At 36.1% G+C, this 25,238-nt stretch overlaps 1 protein-coding gene across 2 annotated transcripts in view; it reads right to left on the bottom strand.

Moving 5' to 3' along the window:
• Positions 1 to 25,238, bottom strand: part of cntfr (ciliary neurotrophic factor receptor) — a 333,618-nt gene that overhangs the window by 224,734 nt on the left and 83,646 nt on the right. The gene's annotated exons all lie outside the window — the stretch shown is intronic.

Raw genomic sequence — 25,238 nt, 5'->3', positions numbered from 1 at the left:
TTAAATCAAAAGTTTCTCCCTTATTTAGAATATGACCGCAAAAATGAAAATAATTGATTTTTTCATATAAGTATAAATCAGTTATGGTAAATTCATAGTACATATAAATATACAAGCCTGAATTCAGTAGCAGTTTTTAAGTGCTTTTGTATTCCAGTATAATTTTTTTTCCCAACAGACAATATTGTTTTCCTTCTAAGCGAAACAAAATGTGGGAGTCTGCATTACTCTACGTTAAAAAGAGTTTAAGCCATGGGAATGGTATGATGGAAAAGGTTTGCAATTTTTAAACTGGAACCATAACTGTTATACACCAGTAACAACCTCATACCAAATGGCATGAATGCTGGATCTGTTTCTTTTGAGATTTTTTTTGGTCCTTTCCTCCTTTTCTGGACCCACAAATTCTTATAAGCATTGTGAGTCTGGTTTTACCAGAATTCTCTTGCTGTTAAAGGGGAATCTCTCCAATTACTTCCCCATTAGTCAGGAAGGGTGACTGAATCTACCAGAATATTCTCTGCAATGCACTTTAGCTTAGACAAAAAGAAAGTAATACCACGTAATAAATAAAAAGAAAAACAGTGGAAGTAAAATATTGTAAAATATATTCACTCCTTATCTTGGACATAGCACATGATGAGGTGAGAAACCTCACACTAGAGAAAACCTATTTTCTGTGGCACATGCAAACACCACACAGTTGATCTCCTTTAAGAGGCTTACGTAACAGTGCTTAAAATATTTCATCTAACTTTTCAAATCCTTTGTCTCACATGGAATTTGTAAATTCCACCCCAGCTCCCTCAGTGCTACAGCTAAAAAAAGTGTAATCTGCTAAAAGAGACGAATGACATACCTTAATCTAGAACAAATGATCAAAGCTTGGTACTGTTACAGTTTGCTATGATAAGCTTTTTTTTTTTTGTGTTTTAAAATATCCTAAAATGGTATATACCAATTATGTCATGCTCTTGTTGTGCCTAAGACTTCTACACATCTTTTCAATATATTGTAGTTGTATTACAAATGACAGTTCTTGCATGAATGGCAACCTGAGCAGGATCCTGATTCTAATATTATATGAGAGTGCCTTAAAAGCCCAGAATTGTTTGTTTTCACTAATAAAGGTTTTATCAATCTCAAACTTTATTAAAGAAAAACAAAGCCTGCAGCAAATGTAGATGAATTTAGTCCAGGTTTGACCAATCTACTGTATATATTGTGTTTTTCACCTTTAACTAATTTTAAGCTGCAGTCCCCAGCTAAAGAAAAACCCAAAACATTAAAATAATATTTTTTTCAGGTTTCAGAATGTTGTATTCTTTTTCTTCCCTGATAAAATGGCACTCTAAGCGAGGAGTCCTATGGATGAAGTCAAAAACCGCCCACTACTGTGTATTGCAGCAAAATAATTAAAATCAAGTTTAAAACTTTAATGATGGATAATGTAGACTGTTTTTTGTTCTTTAAGATAAACAAGCAAAATATATTTATTCAAATAGCAGAAAAAAAATTAAGAAATTATTAAATTCAAGTATGTTTATCCATTATGCTCAATGAAATGACAACTAACATACAAACTGAAGATTTCAGTTATTTTTTATTTTTTTTGCAGATAAATGTGTTCTGCTCAATTAAAACACATTTGTATGAGCTGGGAATCAGCTTTCTGATTTCACTCCGCAATAGCAATAGTTAATAGTAAAATAAAAAGGCAACTGGCACTTACAAGGAAGAGGAGATTACATTTGGGCTTTCATGTTACACTTGTTTGTTTACATATAACATATTACCTATATAGACTGCTAATAAGTGGTTAAACTACAATTGAACAAATGCAAATTAAAATAGCAACTGTAATTAAAAAAGCTGATTAAAGTGGTTGGAAATATTAAAAGGTTTTAACTCTACCATGGAGCAATTTGAGAAGGAATATGAGCTTTTTCAAAGTTACTAAAAGTGTTAAGTTGAGGTTGGCAATAGCAAGCCTCATTTGTATGTATACAGTAGGTTGGCCTCTTCATTAGAAGCATCCCACTGAAGTCAGTGCATGGTTAGTTTAAGAGCTGTTTTCAGAGGGATTGTGTTTATTTTATTTATTTTTTGACACAAGCCATTCGGTGTCATTTTTCTTAAGTGTTTGGCTGTTTTCTAATCTTGATTTCATGCTAGTAAATTTGAGCCAAATGGAATGATGTGCTGTGTAAATATCTCACTGTTGCACTGGGGGATTCTTGCGTCTGATTAGCTTAGTACAGCCCAAGGGCTTACATGGAAATGAACATTTGATCCTAAAGTTTTTCCAAAGAAAGTGAAACCCTTAAAGTATTTTCTGTCAGCCTGCTTGTTCTCAGGAAAATCATTCCGATGAACAACAATAACTGAAACCTTGATTAAATTGGGATGTAATCCATAATCACTGATGGAGCACTGAGTGAGAAACCATCATACTGTGCTCAACATCACACTGGACTGGACTGAAAATCACATTTGCTCATTAACGTCTGGGGTACAAACAACCCAATTTGGGTTATTTCAGGTTACTGAGTCTTGGGTTATAAATGGGCCGATCCAAGCCTAGGTTTGTTTAATACAACTGGGTTGTGCGGGTTTTACCAAGTGCACTGGTATAGGTTTTCTAAAATTAAGGCTATCAAAGGGTGAGTAGGAAAGAATTTTACAATGAAATAAATTGTTTTTATTTTCTGTTTAATTCTGCATTAAACATTGTCAGAATAAAATAAATAAAGACAACACCCTCAATTTGTTTGATAAGACTTTTAGTGACAAACAGTTGAATTTAGATAGCAAGCTTTGAGCTGCCATGAGTAGTTGACATGGTCAACAATAATGACTCTGCTAATCTGTCAAAGTCCACATTTTTAGTTGACGCATAATTTTTATGAATTAATCTCTTTTGATTTATCAGGCTTTTCAACAAAAATTCAAATTTTTGCCCACAGTACTCTGACTGTGAAGTAAATCACCTGCCTGCACTCAAAGGCTTTGTGTGTAAGTATATGCATGTGGAGTTCGGCACCACTAGTTGGTCAGCTGTGTTTGAGCTGTGCTTTAGAAACAAGCATGGTAGATAAAGCATCTACATCAGTGACAGACTAGTAGGGTTCTAAATGTGTTTTATGTTTGCTAAACACCAAGGGGGCCTACAAAGCTGGAAACAGCTTCTATAGGACAGTGAAGATAAATTAAAATGTTTGGACACACTGTGAGGTTTATTACTAAAACACAGATGCACAGCCTAATTCCTAAGGGTCAGATAGTAGCGTTTTCCTAAGATGCGGAATGCATTCTAATCCTTGTCTCTCTGCTATATTTTTCGTTGAAGAAATGTAAGGACATGTTTAGGATTGGACCTACAATTGATAGAACAAAGCTGTGGCTACTGCACAGACTTTATGCATCATTTTCATTTCTGCCTATTTTACACACAAACTACGTAGATAATGTTAATATCTTAGTGAATAACATTTCAAACAGGCATGCCATGAATAACGCATGTAGTAATTACATACACTGATATGGAGTGCAATGTCACAATATCAGTTATTTATTTTACATAAACAGTATAATTCAAACAGATCCTGAGTGAACTTTTTTAAAATTCCAGTTATAGCCTTTTAAAGCTGGCATTCACAGCATGCAAATTTTCCTGACTTTTTGATTAATTAATACATAAATAAAAAGGGTTTATTTTATTTATTTATTGTGATAGAGGAGTAGGTACTCTATACCACTCGGCTATGTTGAGCCTTTTCATATCTAGTTTTGTGTGTGACATGTATTGAGTGAAGAAATGTCTGTTAAAAAAAACTGTTGATTTTTAGTGGGGGATCAGTTCTCTAAATTAATTGATTAATTGAAAACATATCACTAGATTAACTATGAAAAGAATTGTGGCAGTAAAATTCATAGTCAAAAATTAGCACTGTATAAAATATTGCCTGACTATATTGACCTTGTTACTAATTTGGTCTAAATGTATCTTAGCTAGCAGTAGCTTAGGCAAGCTACTTCGTTAAAAGCTAAGGTTATTTTAAGTAAACAAACGTCTTATTCAGTTAGAACTAACGTTATTTCTAAACCCATGACTTTAATATCAATACACAGCCACATTTTACCATCTTAACATTTGTTATTTTATCCTCTGGAAGAGGTTCAGTCAGCTGCAATCAGGTCACTGTGGAGCTAGCTCAAAATGGCAAAATGTCTGTGAAGAATGGTGAGGTTAAGACTCTTTTAAGACTCTTTCCAAAATCAACATGGTGGGTCACACTTTTTGACCAAATGTTTTGTTAAAATTACCCAACTTCTGTCCAAACAACGTAAACCATGCAGTTGGGTGTTTGGGTGTTGTAAGAAACCCTGATAACTTGACTTTAACATACAAATGGATAAAAGAAAGAAAAAACTGTATTCCAGTTCTTTAAAAAAAGAGATATGAGACCATTCTTTACCCCTAGAATGGAGACATAAAGGAATGAAAAACTGAATACTGGTAACCCACCAGACTGAATACACATAATCTCACAGTGTTGTTAAGTGGCACAATGGTATGACAAACGCTGGTGGGTGTAAAGCAGAGGGACCATGATGGTTTTTAATGTCGGCAGGTGACTCAGAGAGAGGCAATGCAAAGATGGATGTTAATCAAAGGCTTTCTAGCTGCTTTATCTATACATATAAATGTGTAAAGCCACACACTCACTGCTTTTTCCTGCTCTACTTCAGATTTTATTTCATTGCCCATGTGCAATGACTGACAATTGCTGTCAGAGTCCACTCTATTACTCAAGTGCACTTTCTCTCATGCACACAAGCATATATATATATATATTGATTTCTAAAGTCTGCAGCCTGTGGAGTGTAGCCATCGTTGAGTGGGCAAGTGAGAGAGAAGATGCATATGCAAGAACAAGAGAAGCTGTGGAAGGGTAGATTTTTTGAATCTGTCTGTTGCCAACATGGAAATGCATAAGTTTATCATGAATTAAACAAAAAGTTGTGTCTCATTTTACACACCACTGAGGAAGAGAGAAAATGACTTATTCTATCAAATTCAACTTATCATGGTTGATTTTTGAGGCCAGTGTCTTCTGTGCAGGAGGCAGGGTCTAAATATCAAATATAGTCTCAACTAACAGGTAGCTAGAGAAAAGGACAACTTCAACACAGAAATTTCCCACCTATCTAAAATGATTGTGCTGTATATTTGACATTTTAACATTTTGAAGCTTTGTCAGATCGTTGATCAACTTGCCACTATCTTCACCACAAAACAAAAACTGTATTGCTTTGCACAACTACATTCACAGTAGCTACCTAATAATCAAACTGAGAAAAGTTTTTTTAAGTAAAGGTTTGAGAAAAGTTACTTTAATTCTGCAAAGCTGCTTGTTCAACTCAACCATGTTGACTCCTTCCTAATTCTCAAAACCAAGATTACTCTAACTTCGCTATATAGCAGGTAAGATACTGATATTTTTTTTATTAATTTATATTAGTAAAAATTAAAATACACTTTATTAGTATGTTGTTTTCCTTAGGCACAGACCCAGCTTGTAAACATTGTTCAAAGGGCCATTTAAGAAGCGTATTGTTTGCCAGCTTTATCCATTCCAGGATCAGTATAAAGTGTATTTGGGTTCATTATCATGTTGGAACATTCAATTATGTCTGAGTTTCAACCATCTGGTTCAAACCATCACTCTGAGATGAAGTGAAATAGGTTATGATTTTTAAGAACATACCATGAACCACCAAGGCTGCAGCCTATTATAAACCTGAAGATGCAAGAACACAAATGAAGTGTGTTTCACATCATCAGGAGAAGTTGCTGACCAAGAACTAGTGGAACTAGTCCTGCACAACTTAGGTGGAGTATTGAAAAGGACAACACCATTCAAATTATTCAACTACACCCCAACCAAACAGCTAGATGATTGAAGCTTCAACACAACTGAGTTCCAACATACCTATTATCTTAAACACGGGTTTTGGAATTGATAAATCAGGCTAACCCTGACCTCACTACTAAGAAACATTTGTGAACTATGGATAAAGCAACATGCTTAAATAAACTCCGCCATTGTGGTCAAGTATCCAATCAAAAAGAAAAATAGACTTTTCAACAGGACTGTTCATACTTCTACAAAATGTCTCTTCATCACATTTTTGTATTCTATTTTTTGAGATGGTATTAGTGACATTCTATAGTGCACCCTTAAGTTTTATCTGTTGTTACGTCAAGCAGACCAACTAAAACTGTAAACTTTAAAAGGGTAACTATTAAAAGCGTGGGGAACGAAAACAGGAGAGAGACTATAAGAAAATCTGGGAGAGAATTGTAAGACAGATAATTGTTGAGATAAGAAATATGAAGCAATCCAAACTAAAATAAACCCTCTGATTTTCACTCCCAGTGGCACAGAAACATTTCACAAGAGGCCATGATGCTTCTGGAACTTCAGATTTAACTTTTCCACCTCAGACACCTTAACTGGTATTCAGCCTTCCATTTGTACCATTTTACTAACACCCACCTCATCCCCCCATCTTTCTGCCTCTGATCTTCAAACTTTCCTTATTTGGTGTCCGTGTGTGTTTTTGGTGCCTTCACGATGGAGAATTTTGGCTGCACAAGGTGTGAAATGAGACTATATTGATCTGTCTGCCTGTGTGGAAGTGTGTTTATATGTGAGTTTGGCTGTGAGTGTGTCAGAAGGAAAAAGCGAAAGAGTTGCCCTCAATGTCATGTAGAGAAAAGTAGATTTTTTGCAGCAGTGTGCACACAGACAATGACATCGTTAGGTAGGAGATGACATCAAGCATTATTTTATATTCCTATTTTTTCCATATAGACATATTTTTTCTAACCATACATCCTGCTATTTTGTTTTATAATACTCTCTGAAAAGGAATGATTTCTCTAAACCTTCTTAAAATAAAGTAGTGCAATTGTCCGGCAGGAAGAGGATGATTCAGTATAAGATATAGAAGTTAAAGACAAATTGTGCTGAAATGGCATCAAAGAGCGAGCCAAGAAGGTTTCTGTCTTATCTGTGTGTGGGTGATCCTCGTCACAGTTCACAGACCACACATTTTCCTACCCACTGACCAAAAGAGCCACATTTCTTGTCTCAACACAAGCCAAACAGATGGCAATAAATTACAAATGAAGTAAATATTAGCCATGTTTCTGAACAGCTGTGCTTAGTTTATTCGCTTGGACTGTTTGTTCCACAAGTCTTTGTTGCTGTCACTTTTGTATTCCAGTCACTGCTCATCTGTTTGGTTCTAAACTCTGGAACACTTGAATCTTTCTCCTTCTAACATAAAGTCCTCCATTGTTTTTCTCAATTTAAATAAAGAGATGGCAGCACAACATAATAGATACATATTTTAGCCTCATTCAGTCTGATAAATAAGATCCAGTTTAAACAGTTGTCTTCGAAAGATAAAAGTTCAAGCACAGATCATTTCTTCAAGCATGGGCCATTATTGGCCAACAGGTATACCAGGGTTTTAAAAACGTACCATGTCAAAACAGTTCCTACAGTTTAAAGAGCCTTTTAGTGAGATGGCTCAGAAAGTGCCAGGGAGACAAAGTAATCCTGTAATGCACCCCTCCTAACCCTGTAGCTGTGCACTGCCAATTGGCTGACTGAAAGAAGTGTTAGGGTCATCCATTTTGGTCGGACGACTGACTAGGCTGCGCAGTTCAACATGCGCAGCTCAACAGATGTCATAGCTCTGATTATAAAACCTGCGGAAAATAAACCTTTGTTGCCATTTCCAGCGTGTCTCATGGGACAACGCAACGGCAAACCTTTCCTCCACACGGCCATTCCCAGAGGAGCTTGAAAGCTGGAAATCTGTCTGGTACAAGAAGGTCCGAAGATTTAAATACTGATCGAAGACCCCGCCGACACTCTGGCAAAGGTGGAAACCCACAGAGGTTTTATTTCCAAGGAGATGGGTTTCCTCTTGGTTGACTCAGTCGACTGCACGGTTATTCATATTTTCCCCATTTTGGACGGATGAGAAGTTTATCGTTTTTTTTTTTTTTTTTTGAGTTGATTACGGACGTTTGATTCCCCACCCCCCAGTTCTTCTTCAGACCTGACCCATCCTCAACCGGTGGACAGAAGAAATCAACATCAAAGTAATTTCGTTCTTTTTTTTAATTAAATTGAATAGGTGCATTTAGCGGTCTGAGCAGTCTGAGTCATAGTTAAGGTGATTTGGAATCACCAGTAGTTAATCCAAGGTATCAACTTGCTGCATGCAATACTGATTTTAGTGTTTTATGCTGAGCTGTTCTGATTTGCTGTGCAAGTGTGCTAAATCGTGGAGCGTGGATGTAATCAGTAAGGTGCGTGTTTTGTCCGGCTGACCCTAAATCAGCCAGGAGTTAGAAGTTGGACTTTCAAAGTTTTTCCATTCAAAGCAGCTGTGGTCTGGGCCTTGCGGCCTGACCACTCCTTTGTCCCAGTTTTATTACTGGAGTTTTTCCACCGAGTTCCTGCCGCAGAGTTTTATGACCCTTTGTTCGAGACTTGGGGCAATCAACTGTTAATGGCTAAGGGCGCGGCCTCACCTATCTACCAGCTGACTGCCAAAAATCGAGACATCAACACACCAGGAGGACTTCTCTTTCCAAGTTAACCCAAATTGCACATTTTGTCCATAAAACTGCTGGTTTGATCTTCATAGACACATAATGCACATATATTTTATTTTAATATTATTGTTAGGTTATCATTTTTATTCAATTTGTCTAAAATAGTGCTTGTTAGTTAGGTGAAGGTTATTGAATCAGAATTGCAAAGTGTATCAGGGCTGTTGATTTATTAAATGTTTACGTAGATAAAGAAAAAGCATTTGTGTTTATTTTGAGCAAGAGTGATTTATCTGTCAAAATAAGGTCAAAGTCCCCGCATCTCAGTGAAGCGGTTGATTAAACAGTGACATCTTGCGTGGTTTTGGTTAATCAATTATTAATAATAATTTACTAATTGTAATTATTAAGGGCTTTGAGCCATAATCACAACACCAGAGGACATCTCTGATTTCTATTCATAAGTAATGATTTTGGTTATGAAAATATTGTTTCTGAATTATGATTTTAATTATAATTTTTTATGAACATGAATTAATCAATAATCATAATCCTTACAGAATGCTGTTACACTATTCACTTACAAGAAAGACAAATTCAGTTATTGGGTTGGAATTGTTTTAAATTATTTACTATACCAACTACTCACTGTGTAAAAAATCTGCATAATGCCCGTCAGGTAGAAATTCAGGCTAAAAGATAGTACAGGGCTGTCTCACTCTATACCATTATCAACCAAAAATCTGATCAATTACACCATACTGTGGGTGTCTTCTTCTCCCCTTTGACTTTATTTTTATTAGTGCCTTCTGGATGCATCTCACATCCACCACTCTCACCCCATTTACCCCCTATCCTTCACTTCCTCAGCATTCTATCATCTACCTTCATCTCTTCTTTCACTCCATCCCTCCCTTGTACTCCCAACTCCTCACCCGTTCTCCCTCCCTTTTCACTTGTAAGATAATAACATTTGCAGCCTGAGTGATCTATTGATTTTGTAGAGCCCCCAGCACCCTTCAGAAAGGTAATTTTTTGAGAAGGGAAGAAGATTAGACAAACAAGCAACGCATTTCAAGGTTAACCTTACCCCGCTTGCTTTACTCCTCAAAAAAATATATTGCAGCTTTTGATGAGGGTGATGGGAAATGAGTAAATGTTCACAATTTCTCCAGGTAAGAGTTCACTCACTGATATGACTTGTGAATTTCAGAGGGAAGCAAAAGTTGTACACCATGGATTAATTTCTGTCTACATTTGTAAAAATAAAAAATAAAATACTACTGACAACACTACAGCAGTCATGATTAGCTGTTAAAACGCTAAAGGTTTCAGGTGAAGTGAGACTATTTTTGTTTTTTAGTAGCCAAAAAGCCCAAGTATCCAAATGACTGGTTAAAATGTATATTGATGGCCACCTATACCATTATATAAATTTTCATTTTCTTCAGTTTTACTCACTTTGCAAAGAGGAACGTTGGGCATCCACCACTAAACCTATCCATAAAAAGAAACTGACAAGTAAATATTAATAACAATAATTAAAGGTCCAGGAAACAACTGAATGTGCTAAATGGAGAAAAACCTTATGTTCCAAAGACTTTGAATTCAAATAAATATTTGATAGTTGCTTAAAGATTCTGTTTGTCATGTTTTGATACTACACTAACATCAAATTTGTCTAGTTTTCTTTACTTCCGATACTCAGAAGTTCAAAACCCTACAGTAGCTTCAGCTTTATTTTCTAGAATGGGTCTATAATTTCATTTTGTTTTCAGCTACTGTGATGAACAGTTAGGTCACTTACCTAAGAAAAGGTAAGTGACCTAACATTCCTATCACTGTACTATTATAGTTGGGATGATTTATGTCAAGGAAACTGGAAGACAGGTAGATTTAGAGAGATAACTTTATATGTATTGGCAAGAGCCTGCCTTCTAAGATTTCAACAGACTTAATTATTTCTGACAGGACCTATTGGTTCCTGGGCTTTCCTTGACCTGAGCTTATTATCATCACTGGTCCACGTGTAATGAGTAATGATTCCAATGCCTGAAGAGAAATATTCCTGTCATCCTCAGATTATCATGGATAGATTGATGCTTTAATAAAATAATGGCAGGCTAAGTGAACTTGCAACCCTATTGACATGCATTCACTTTACATTTAAGTTTAAATGAAGGTAAAATGTATAAGATTCCCTTTATAATAAGTAAAGTGTTGCCGAGCGATTGAAATATAAATCATTTTGCTTTTATGGTGCTCTCAAACAGCCAAGCATGCTCGCAGTCATTCATAAAATTAGTAACATTTCCAAGTTTTGACTTGGTAAGAACAAAAAAACACCACTTAATTTTTAGACTGTTGAAAGAGGACTTACTGTAGTTTCCAGGAAAAATGAATGCAAGCCCAGGAAAAACATTGAAATTCCTGACCCAAAACAGCCTGTCAATTTTGAATAAGATTTTACTTATCAACCCAATGCCATCCTAATATCACAATAGTAAATTATTGCTCATGTGTGACCCAGAGACTTTGGCCATGAGGACCCTTCCTTTTTTTCAGTTTTGAGCACATATACCAGCTTTGCATCACTTTGGACCCATGACAAAAGCTTAGAAAGTAGTGACTGTGTTTAGCAGACACATCAATCATTCAAACATGCTTCTTTCTTTATCAGTCCTGATCTGATTAGCAGGTCAAATACAGAAAAATCAGGTTATTTTTCCCCCACCATTTCAGCCTATACATGTATGCAGGCTTCAAAAGTTAAACACATTTGATGCATAAATGTGGATAATATTGTCATTACTTTATTTTCAGTTGGACTGACTACTACAAGCTCAAAGAACCTGCTGCACAATTTTGATGTTCTAAAAAACTACACAGAATCTGTCAAAATCAAAATCAGCAAGTCGGGTCTAAGACAAAAAAAAAACAAATGGAAATTGGTGTTCGCCAGAAAAAATAAATAAAAATATTGCTTCATCCATTTCAAATCCATTTGATGAACCCATGTCAGTCCCAAATGTTTAAAACATTTTGGATCGATTTACTCCTTATCCATTTGAGACCAAGGCACTTTAAAATAAAGGCTTTCCCCAACGGGCTCTCTACAAAATTGAGCATTTGCAAGTATTTTTCTACTTTTCTTTGAAAATAAATACATATTTGTATTTTTAATGTTGTAGGTATTGTCAATTATATTGCATATACAAATTTTGGTTAGGAATGCTGGTTAGTACTTGGCTTTGTAAAACGAATTGAAGATCAACATTTTATTATTTTGTGTTGGTACCACGGCTTTGGAGTCTACTGCTCTCCTCTTCACAGGAATAAGATTAGGTCTTGAAAGGTAGGAGAGGGAGAAGGAAGATGAAAGTGAAAAGGAAGTGATAGAGGTGGTTGAGCGAGACAGTGGAAAAATGAAGGACAAACTAGAAATAGCTTAGAGTGAGGACAAAATTAAGCAAAATGAAAAAAACAAAGCCTTGAGATAAAATGTCCCCAAAGAAGTTGGAAAACAGATAAAGAGCCTCAGAAGATTGAGAGAGAATAATTTTGCATCTACGTAAGCAGATGTAATACCAATGAGAGCCCTCTTTCATCCACTTCTTTATTTATCTGACTATTTTTCTTCTCTCTCAGCCTTTTTGCACCTCTCCCCTGGAAAAAGAGGACAAATCGTTATCAAAAGAAATGGGTCCTAGTGAAAATACTGCACTTATCTATAATGGCAGGCAATCAAATAAATTCTACTGTTTTCTGTTGAGGATCTGATAGTGCTCACTGTCTTTTAGCTCTTGGGTGACTACAGCTTGAGAAAAACATATCTTATTTCCCTTACTTTAGGCTTATTTTCTCTATATTAGCCTATTATTCCACAGTTTCACTCTTTTAGTTGCTTACTTTATTTAACTCTCTCGACAGTTCTACATTATATTCAATTAACAACAAATTTTGTGAGATATTATGGGCCCCTATATGTTAATTTATCTCCTCATTGTCGCTACAATTTAATATTTTCTGCTTTAACAATTCCATACTACCTGCACCTATTTAAACCTCTCTGTAAAGGATAAAACTGCTTAATTGTTCCATAAAGGTACTATAATAACCTACGTGGTTCACTGACATTAACACATAAATACACTGTAAAAAAATTGTACGTAAGCATTTTTCTTACTTTATGACAGTAAATGAGATTAATCGTTTACTGTTTAAATTCGGTTTGAATTACTAAAAATATAATAAGTCTTAACGTTAAGTGCCAGAATCACGTCAAATATTTTAAAAATAATTATCTTACGGTTTTCTTCATAATTCTTTGTGGACAGGCAGTGTTTCCAAAATGTTGCTTGCTAACAGATTTTATAAAATTTCTCTCTTTCCTTTAAGTGTTTCACTGATATACAAACCGGTTAATTATTTGCACTGTTAGCAATAGAAACATCTTTGTACCTATAGGCCTAATGGCACTCCCACCATCTAAGATGCACTTGATGGGCTCGGTACACTGCCAGCTATTTTTGTATGTAATCTTGATATACATTGTAAGTATTGGAAACTAACTGGAAAAAAGCAGTGGTTTAATTTTTAAGTTTATTAATTCATTAATCTGATTAAAGAAACCATTAATTGCACAAAAGCAGCTCATGGAGCAAACGATCTTGATTGGCACTAAAATTTGATACATCTTTACCAAGTGTTATTTTAACAAGGTGTGGTAATTTTTGCACAATTTACTGACTGGGAGGCAAACAAATGGCAGTGACCACAAACCAAGTTATTACTTTAGCGTGGAAATAAGTAAATTTATCCATATTCTTATAATAGACAGCTGAACTCTTTCACAAACATCTCCATCTGGATTGGATCTTCCAAATGCACATAACTTATGTTCATCCATTTCTTTTTTTTTTATTGGCAGCTGTAATAAAATCTGAAAAGCCATACTCATAGGAAAATCATTGGTTAACAAAGCGGCTGCAGGCAAGTAAGTTTTAGCAAAGTTTCCTGAAAGAGGAAGAGGGGATAAGATGAGCAGTCACACTGAACACCATGTAAAAGACCGTGAGAGGTATGTGTGCATTGAAGAAGTCTTTGGATTGAAACACGGCAAATGTGAACATTAGAGATGGGGTGAAATGAATGAATTGCTATATTACAATATTGGGAAGCATGCAGAGTAGGTGAAAATGAAGCCTTGACAGCCATAAAATAGGCAAATGTGTGGCTCACAGCAAGATGATACCCATTTCTTTGGCTCCTATTCATATTCCAACTCATTCTTCTCATCCTCTTTCACAGTAACTCATCAGAGTCTGGCCTAAACCCAGAGCTTGCAGACCGACTGGTGGATTAACACCCCTGGTCTTCCGTTGCTCTCTGCTTGATGCCTCTGTGGTTTTTACACTGACGGCAGGGGACAAGGAGCAGGGGAGCTGATTGCATAGTGGCGTCTGTCAGATTAGATATGAAGTTGGAGAGGATGCCAAAAGAGCTGGGAACACCTTTCACCCTTTCTCTCATACTGTTCCATCTGTTTGCACTCCCTATGACTGTGGGTTTGTGAGTCTGTTTTATTAATACTGATTTTTGTCAGTTTCAATGTTTCCTAACTTCATTTCCCCTTTATGAACTCTTGTCTTATTCAGTTTCATGTTTCTGGGTCGCCAACATTTTGAGAGAAACATTAAAATATCTTTTACCTTTTAAAAATGTACATTCACAATAATATTTTCAGTTTGTTTTGGCCCAGCATAATGTAAATAGCTTTTTCACCTTACATACCAAATACATTTCAGCTACATACTTTGCAATTAAATGAATAAAAGTCTTGTATTTTCTTTTGATCACAGGAGTCTCTGACATATTCACTCCTTCTACACACCCTTTATGATAGCCTGCCTTAGTCCCAGTAAGCTGAAAATCTCCCTTTGGCAGGCTTGGATTTCACCTTTGGCTGGCTTGTACATGTTTAACTTCCCACATGAGAGAATCTGTTTGAAATATGGTCTTCTCCATGTTTGTAGAGTGCTAAGAAGAGTGGAGATAAATGAGAGAGCCGACTGAAATTATGACATTTGAGATCTATGTTGCATTGATAGGACAGGCTATGTAAGGTTACATACTGCACAGGCACAGGCTGTTAATCACTAATTGTTATAATTTTTGAAAGGAAAACATTGGCAAAATTGTTTAATTTAGCATGAGGAAAACTGTAGTGAAACTGACAAAACAGTTTAACTTTAAACTATGACATCTTCCCAAAACAAGCAAACCAACCTTTATTCTTAAAGCAAAAGATGGCTTGATGCTTAAATATACAGGTCCTTCTCAAAATATTAGCATATTGTGATAAAGTTCATTATTTTCCATAATGTCATGATTAAAATTTAACATTCATATATTTTAGATTCATTGCACACTAACTGAAATATTTCAGGTCTTTCATTGTCTTAATACGGATGATTTTGGCATACAGCTCATGAAAACCCAAAATTCCTATCTCACAAAATTAGCATATTTCATCCGACCAATAAAAGAAAAGTGTTTTTAATACAAAAAACATCAACCTTCAAATAATCATGTACAGTTATGCACTCAATACTTGGTCGGGAATCCTTATGCAGAAATGACTGCTTCAATGCAGCGTGGCATGGAGGCAATCAGCCTGTGGCACTGCTGAGGTCTTATGGAGGCCCAGGATGCTTCGATAGCGGCCTTTAGCTCATCCAGAGTGTTGGGTCTTGAGTCTCTCAACGTTCTCTTCACAATATCCCACAGATTCTCTATGGGGTTCAGGTCAGGAGAGTTGGCAGGCCAATTGAGCACAGTGATACCATGGTCAGTAAACCATTTACCAGTGGTTTTGGCACTGTGAGCACGTGCCAGGTCGTGCTGAAAAATGAAATCTTCATCTCCATAAAGCTTTTCAGCAGATGGAAGCATGAAGTGCTCCACAATTTCCAGATAGCTAGCTGCATTGACCCTGCCATTGACAAAATACAGTGGACCAACACCAGCAGCTGACACGGCACCCCAGACCATCACTGACTGTGGGTACTTGACACTGGACTTCTGGCATTTTAGCATTTCCTTCTCCCCAGTCTTCCTCCAGACTCTGGCACCTTGATTTCCGAATGACATGCAGAATTCGCTTTCATCGGAAAAAAGTACTTTGGACCACTGAACAACAGTCCAGTGCTGCTTCTCTGTAGCCCAGGACTGGGGAATGCGGCACCTGTAGTCCATTTCCTGCACACGCCTGTGCACGGTGGCTCTGGATGTTTCTACTCCAGACTCAGTCCACTGCTTCCGCAGGTCCCCCAAGGTCTGGAATCGGCCCTTCTCCACAATCTTCCTCAGGGTCCGGTCACCTCTTCTCGTTGTGCAGCATTTTCTGCCACACTTTTTCCTTCCCACAGACTTCCCACTGAGGTACCTTGATACAGCACTCTGGGAACAGCCTATTCATTCAGAAATGTCTTTCTGTGTCTTACCCTCTTGCTTGAGGGTGTCAATAGTGGCCTTCTGGACAGCAGTCAGGTCGGCAGTCTTACCCATGATTGGGGTTTTGAGTGATGAACCAGGCTGGGAGATTTAAAGGCCTCAGGAATCTTTAGCAGGTGTTTAGAGTTAACTCGTTGATTCAGATGATTAGGTTCATAGCTCGTTTAGAGACCCTTTTAATGATATGCTAATTTTGTGAGATAGGAATTTTGGGTTTTCATGAGCTGTATGCCAAAATCATCCGTATTAAGACAATAAAAGACCTGAAATATTTCAGTTAGTGTGCAATGAATCTAAAATATATGAATGTTAAATTTTCATCATGACATTATGGAAAATAATTAACTTTATCACAATATGCTAATATTTTGAGAAGGACCTGTAAGTGTGCTATACTACCTACACTACTTGATTGTACAGATAGTTACGTAACTATCTGTGCACTACCTGTAATGTCAACCGTAACTTGTATGCTATCGATCATTAGACATAATGCAACTGTTAGCTAACATAACATTAGCATTTCAGATACCATTAACTAACACCGTCACCTCATAAACTGATATAAGCTAGCATGCTAACCCAAGCTAACCCTGTACATATTTCAGAGGAACAGAGACATTTTTTTTTTTTTTAACCTATCAATGTGAGCCACTCCGAATTGCTCTATAATTAAAAGCTTTATAATTCTACAAGTAAAACAGTAGGATTTTACACACTATTTAGAAGATATGTTTGCAAATTCACTGTACAACAGGAAATAATATACCTTCAGTGATATTCGTTTTCCTTTTTTTTTTTTTCATCATCAAAGTTATAAACATCCTTTAGGAGACTATTTTCTCAATACTAACATCATGTCTTTGAGAGATGGATGCCTTTGGCATTCAAAAATATAGATCAGTTTGCACAAATAAACTGCGACAGTGCAGAAGCTATTTAGTTGGCAAATGTGTTTATAAAGCAAATGTCCTTTTGAGAGGGCCTTGTGAATCACACAGATGCAAAACATTGTGTTGCCAGTATTTTGCATGAGAAAACCACAAGGAAAAGTATGTTTTGATCCTTGTTATAAAAAGATTTCTGATCAGATTTTAATTTATTACTTATTATACAACACTAGATTATTTATTTAAAGAGGACATGCTTTTAAATCCTTCCTTTTTACCCTTAAATCATTCAGTCATGGTCTATATAAAACGAAACTGCAATGCTTTGGTCTGAAGTCCTTGTTATTGTAGGTCCACAGGCCCTTTTTTTTTGCCCCTCTTCTGAGGTGTGTCTGACAAGAACTCGTTCTGGTGTGGTCTCTTTAAATGCTACTGAAGCCCTTCACACTCCACCCCCTTCCAGGTCAAAGAGCGCTGAATTGTAACCCATTCGGCCATTTTTGTAGTTTGATAACAATTATCTAGAGCTGCAGAAACAAGACAAAAATGGCAAAACAATGCTAAACTCTTTATGTAATAATAATATTCAAAACACACAGTGCAGTTATGTCCTCAAGGAGCTAAAAGCACCACACAGCATTAAGATAAGCAGAAGGCACAATAGTACTGTTATCTTAACAATGGCCAAGTCGTCATATCAACACACATTAAGTTTATGTGTAAAATAAAGTTTGCTGTCATTTTAGCATTATTTGCAGCTTACATTGATGTGTCAGGCGTTTCCATAGACAGAAGAATCTGACTGCTATTCAGATGAAGTCTTTCAGCAAATCTGTCTTGATACTGGTGGAGGTTGATGAAGCACTCATCCTTGAAGTGGGGAAATAGGAATTGCCCCACTGATGTGGGTAGATTTCCATGAAAATTTAGATTTAATCAGGCACTTTGAAAAGACTCTGATTCTGGGGAATGGTGTAATGAATTGTGTAGGTTAATACACTCAACAACCAAACCGAACTTATCCTCTTTTAGTGTAGGCATACTTGAGCTAGGACTACAAAACTGTAGCAAGAAATAAATATGGTGGATACGTGAAATTGATCAGCCGGAAGTCCATGACCTTATTTAGCTGTTCCATAGCAAATACTTTGACGTAACAGTTGGAAAAACTGAACAGATGATACAGAAAACTGAATGGACTGAAAAATATGACCCAAAAAGAACATAAAGATTTCTCAACAACACCTGCAGAGACCACATTCAACTTTTCTGCACTCCTACAGATGCCAGGTACACAACAAAATATATTTAAAACTAAAAAAGTGGATTTTTCATGAGATGTACCCTTTTAAACTTAAAAAGAAATGGAGGGAAAAAAATTAAATGACCAAATGGGAGACGTGTTAAAGTTTTGCTATGTCCAGAAATGTCTAAAGCATTTAAATTGTGTAAATATTAAATATTTTAACAGCATAAAATCTTTCAGCCACGGGACATGTTAAAACTCAATTTGGGCATAATAATTTAGCAGAAAGGAACTAGTATATCCTCAATGCAATGTCCACAGCTGAAAATGTGCAAGGTAAGAAACAGCTTTGCCTTGCTGATAAACACACTTGTGTTTGGTTATGTTTAGTCATGACTTATTGCTTCTTCATAAACAGGTCATCTAATGACTGAAAACATTACAAACGCAGTCAGAATTGCATAAGAGCTAACTCTGAAATGCAATGGGAGGCAAACACACACACACACACACATTTATATCTTAACGCTGATATCAGCAAACATTTGCACTTTTGCAAACATAACTGCAGTACATTTTACTAACTCACATAACATAATGTGCATAACCTGAAGACTTGAGCACTCTGTTATCTATGATCATTTATATTAAGCTGTTGCAAATAAATAAATACAGACATTTGCACAACATCTACATATTATCACATCAATACAGGCCAAGGAGGACTGCTGTTAAATAAGGTCAGTGTCCTCCCCCATAATGGATCAGTCACTTGAGAGCAACCTACACACTGCTTGAATGAAATTATGGTGATGACTAATGACCTGCGCGTAGGTGTCAGGGTCAGTGGGTTGCCTGGCAGCCCTGTCTCTACAACCTATGTGAACTGAGGTCAGATCAAGCTAAGTTCATGGATGCAGTTATTGACTTTTGAGCTTTGTGAAGAAGATGGTCACAAAAATAATTTCCACGAAGCAAACTGTATGACATCCTCTCCAGGGTGTCATTGGTAAGATTTTGTGATCCAATGTCAAATTATGTGATAGATGTATTTTGGTTCATTTAAGGAATAGTAAGGTGGCATAACTTAGCACATATGTAAAACAAGAATATCCCTTTGTTTAGCATCTGTAACAAAAGCTTCAGCTTATGGGCTCCGAAAAGAATTATGGGCACAAGCCCTGCCTGTAAGTAAGAGCATGCAGGAATTTTAGCATACAATATCGGATTTAAAATATTAGAGTGATTTTTTAAAAGCCTTCCAATAAGGAGAATGGGAAGTACCTCATCCCTAGTTGGTGATTTGTGAGCCTGCTTGGCAGTCATTTGCTGTTATAAATCAAAAGAAAACCAACAGGGTTTGCAGACATTAAAAACAAGCTTGTTCAGTGTTTCATTAATAGGACCATGGCAGAGGTTAAACAGTGAAAGAAAGTGTTGCCAAGACAGAAAAAGAAAGAGTTACAAGGCAAAAAGAAGAATAAGAGTAAAAGATGGATGATGGTTGAGATGGCAAAGACCTTGCAAATGTCAACTGACTGACCACCCAAAAAAGGAGAGTAGAAAAAGATTTAAATTTTGTGGCAAAAAAAAGAACAAGTTGTACAAAAGGTGTTCTGTACTTGCATAAAAGATAATAATTAGAATTATAAGTTGCAAACCTGAGTAATAATTATACTATGGTAGTAAATAAGTCACATGAAAATAAATAGATGAAACAGCATCTCAAGGCTTAAAATGATTGGCCTTAAGAGGTAATATCCTGAAGCACTGGTTTTGGTTTCCTCAGCAGATTCTGGTGCAACAACAAAATTCAACCCTGAATCAAAGAACAACATGACTATGACTATTGTACCTCTCATGAAAACATATTCTATATGGGATGATTACCACCAAAGTACATAGGTTACAAATAAAAACTTTAATTTTGTGTTTGTGAATTTCATGCGACAGACCAACACAAAGTAGCACTTGATTCTGAAGTGTTGATCTCTATGATTAAATCCTAAAAAAGTAAATTGAAGTTTAAATGTGACAAAATGTGGAAAAGTGAAAATGATATAAATAGTTTTGAAAAGTATATTTTCAATGCTGTCTGTCTGTTCAGTATGTTGTCTATGATGCCTGGAAGTGTGTATGTGTCTCGTTTAGGGCTGAGGTAAGAGGCTCCTGTGCTGCGGAGTGAGACGGAGGGCATTAGTCAGATTTGACCAACAAAGAGGCGGTGAGCACACAGCCGGAGGATTAGACCAACACCATGGACTTTCATTAGTCTGCAGAGAGGAAGACTAAAAGAAAGAGCAACAGAAAGGTGGAGGGAGAGAGACACTGGATTACAGAGATAGTGGGGGACTTTCATTAGAAGAGGGAAAGGGAGAAATGTTGAGATGGAGGATGAGCAGTGAGATACAAAGAAATGAAGCGAGGGAGACATCGAACACGCCGCTACTGGATTAGTCCAATACCAAGGGCTTTCATTAAATGGGAGGCAGGCAGATAGATTGATAGAGCCTGAAAATAAGTGAGGCAGAGAGAGAGAAGGATATGGAGAACAAGATGGAAGCAAAATTAGATGAATATGCACACAGAGGAAGGGAGAAAAAGCAGAGTAATAAAGAGATGCAGTACAAAAAGGACCAAATGGTAGAAAGAGTAGCATGGCAACACATGACAAAGAGAGCAGAAGCACAGAGGAAACCAAAAAAAAAGAGCAGAATAGAAAGCAGAGTGCCTAAAGTAGGAAGGGAAAGAGAAAAAGAGGAATGCAGAAAGTCTGGGCATTGGTGTAGAACAACAAGTTAGGATTAACCCCTCCGCTACACTCCAACACACACACACACACTTACGTAGTGTTAGAGCCTGGGAACAACAGTACTGTGCAATGGTAAAAAGCTTCTAACAAAGCTGATAAGAACTTGAAACCTATATCTTGTCTTGGTGTGTGTATGTGTGTGTGTGTGTGTGTGTGTGGGGAGGGTCATATTATTCATATAATCTTTAGAGTTAACTGTTGAAGAATGACAATATAGCCATAGTCATTCTGGCTATATTTCTCAGTGTTGTTCTTGGTGTATGGGGATTATTTTGGTCATTTTTTTAATTCTTCAGTTTGGCTCAATATATATTTTTTGTAAAGAACAAAACAGAATTAGAGCAAATGAAACAAACACCAAAAAAAATAAAAAATTATAATAATAATAATGATGATAAGAAGAACAGTCAAATAAACATTAAGAAATACAAATTAAATAACAAAATAAATACTGAAATAGGTGGAGCTTCCTGCTACAGTGTCGCATACTGAATAGAGAACAAGTAATGAGCCCCCCTGGTCACGCCTCAGGCCCCGATCTCAGACTGCCCAATCAACTCGGAGTAGCACCAACATTTTCACAGATATATCTTTCTTTTCTATGAATTCTAAGATAGTATGCTGTATTAAGAAATAATAACATATACGACATGGCTTGATATAAATTACACAAATTAACTAAGTTGGATTTTTATTTTCATACTTTTTTGCCTAACTTTGTATGGACAAGTTAATTGCACATTGAATTAACAACATGCATTTAATAACGTGCATCCCCAGTTTTTGTCTTCCCATAAACAGTTACATGATTTTTGGCTTGAATCACTGCAGTTTCCGATTACCACAAAAACTGGCTTCCAAAACCTCAAACAATTAAATCAAAAGTGATTGATTCTGATGACACAAAATAAGCTAAAGTAAAAAATAAATGTCCCAGAAAAGTGGAATGGCTGCTAAACGACACATCTGTGGTTATGTGTCCCACATGACAAAGAATAAATCAGATTTCCTTACTCTCTTGGAGCTTTGTTAGACTTTATTGACCTTTCTGATCCATTTTTAGAAGTTCCCTGTTTATTCATTCATCCTGGCAGGCTTAAATAGACTGAATTGATATATAGTAGCTCTTTCTCCACCCCTTTGGATTCTTGAAGTGCTTTAGTCGGTGGGTCTCTGCTTTTTGATTCCATAAAAATGATCAGAGGAGATGGTATGAAACAACAGTTATACAAGCATAAATAAGCAATCTGTTTCACAAAATGTACATTTGACTTTCAATGAGACGTTTAGTCAGAATTAAAACTCCAATCCAATCACAATAATTCCCACAGTCCAAGAAAGTATGGATTTACTTGCTTTTTGCGAGTGCAAATATTTGTTAGTGAAATGTTTCTGAATCTTACAAACATGTGATTACAGCAAACAACGTTATGGATTTACAGTTGCACCACCACAGCTTTAACAAGGGGTTCCCTGAAGTCAGTTCATCATGAGGAAGTTTGTCGTCTAAGATTTTCTCTCAGGGGCTTTTTGTTGCATTAGGAGAAAGGATTATAAGATTTCAAAATAAGCCTGTTTTAATTTAACTCAGCGGGATGGTAAGCTAACCCTACCCAATACTTCCCTGGAAAAGGGATTAGGATTTTTTGGAAAGAAATCTCAATTTTACTTTTGTGTACACTCCAGTAAACTGTCAAACTAGTGTTTCTTCCAAAATGTGAGAAATATTGGAAATTAATTGTTAATTAATTATGTGATCCTTCTAATTCCAAATATCACCATTTAGGGGTTATTTGGAAGCCATGATTTTTCTGTGTTTTATTCTCAGACTAATTATAGATAATAAGTGCATAGTTCATAAAATATGTTGGCTAATTTGCATACAATGAAGCCTTCTATCTCACTATTTAATCATCTTTCTTTAAGCCCCCTTGTTTCTGCCTGAGCAGTTGTAGGTCATAGCCTGACAGAGCATTGACATTATTTGTCCTGTTCTGGCCTTACAAATGTCTAAAATATAAAATTTAAATAAAGCCATCTTGTATTGCTGCAGCATAATCTCATTGGCATTTTCTTTTTCAAACCTTTAATTTGAGTGTGTTTATTTAGAGGGGAAACAAATCCCACCTCTCAGAAATTATTGTTTTTTACTACCAGTGCCATAAAAAATTATACATTTATTGTTTAAGGGATTTTTTTAGGGTAACTGTGGCATTTGCTAAATTCCTATTTTGCTTTTTAGGTTAACTGGACTTGCAGGCAGTTCTCAATAGTGATCCATGATTTAAAAAGCAATTAAAAGCAATTGTAAAAAGATGGGTTTTTAGTTAACAACTAAGATGTTTCATTTATTTTTTTATTTTTATTTTGTAGCACACTTTAAGATATATGTCTTGTAAGTTACCATATAAATATTGTTTTACTTCCTTTACATACTTAGTTATTTGCGACCAAACGTTTTGCAACAATCATTGCCTGTAAAGGTGGGTTTGGAAGGCAGGCAAACGATATGTAGAAAAACACCTAATGGGCCCATGTATGGTAGAGGACCTTCCTGTGGTACTGTGGACATTTTTGTTTTCTAAAGGCCATGGTAGTGCATGGGTTAAATATCAATTTGTTGGACCCTACCATTAATCTGAAAATGTATCATTATAGGCAGGATAATAATCTGAAAAATATGGCTAACTTCATACAAAACTTGTTCACCAGCATGCTTTGTTGTGCTTGATTATTATGACATAAATATGTGAGGATCTACGACCTAACTACAAAATAGGATCTAAAACATTTTCTCTTTCGTTTTTATGCTATTAGCAACAGCACAAACATTTTGCTGTATTTCACATTCTCCTGGACAAGATACATATTTCTAGTGAAAAAACCTTTAACAAACTGAAATCAAGCTTAATAAAATGAAAATAACTGTCGATCTTGATACAATCCACCAGACATGTCACAGCATTCTTTCTATAATTTGCAACACTTGCACTACATTCACAAACTGAAATACTGTAATTCACCTAAAAGGAATAGCATTTTCAATCACACTTAGCAACAGTGGAAAAGATAAAATGTTACTTCAGCATTCCAAGCTCATATTCTGCAGGCTGCAATTCACCATAAAACTGACACTTAGTTAATGAATGTTCTCAAGGCACCACAAGCAATATAATGCTAACACCATCCTCTATGGCTGTTGTTTAGAACAGAGTTTAAAGTTTGTTCTGACAGTGTAATGCAGCACACACACAGACATTTGGGTTGACGCATCAAATGCACCACCAGATGTTGTCGTTGTCATAATGTGTTTTTAATTACCATTCCTGAAGTCAGATACCAGCAGGCAGCTTCCAATCCGATCTACATCACTTGCTTTCCCTCAGCTCTCCTTAACATCAGAGAGGGACTTCGGGCATCAATCATCCTTAACAAGCAATCTTGTCAGAGTTCAAATGGTAGAGCTCAGAGCATATGTGTAACAAAGAAGAGTGTACTATATATTTTAAGGATATAATGTGATTTTTTTAATGCTTACATTTATTAAACCATTTTAGAACAACACAGACATTTACCTACATTTAGCATGAATCATCTATAATATATGCATGTTTATTAGGATGTTCATTTAGTTCATTATTGTTTTTCAATGTTCACTAAATATATTAACAGTCAATAGACATGACCTGAGGGTTAATGCATTACACTTTACTATATTTTGCTTTTATCTCACACATAGCTTTGAATGCCGGAAGGTTGTCTATCCTTCTGATCCTTCAGAGTTAATGCCATAAAAGCAGTTTAAATGAAAGTATGGAGCTTTACAAAAGTATTCACACTCTGAGTTCTTTTTCTTTTTACATCAAAAACTTCATGCAATGTTTGTTGATTTTTTTTTTCTGTGTATGCTAGACCAATGCAATGTTGCACATCACCGTATAGTAGAAAGGTAGTTAAATATAATAATAATACAAATCTGAAAGGTGTTGGATGCCTATGTTGGTGTATGTTTCTACATGATTTCCACATCCTGCGTGATAAATGTTTGCTCATTCTTCATTACAAAATAGCCCAACAAACATATATCTGCTATCATATCTCATTTGCCCTTGATTGAGAAACAAGGTTCAGAAT

This window comes from Girardinichthys multiradiatus, chromosome 8 (genome assembly GCF_021462225.1).
Source record: "Girardinichthys multiradiatus isolate DD_20200921_A chromosome 8, DD_fGirMul_XY1, whole genome shotgun sequence".
Taxonomy (NCBI): Eukaryota; Metazoa; Chordata; class Actinopteri; order Cyprinodontiformes; family Goodeidae; genus Girardinichthys; species Girardinichthys multiradiatus.
Note: the sequence above shows the minus strand (reverse complement) of the source record. Positions and strands in the feature narration are given on the sequence as shown.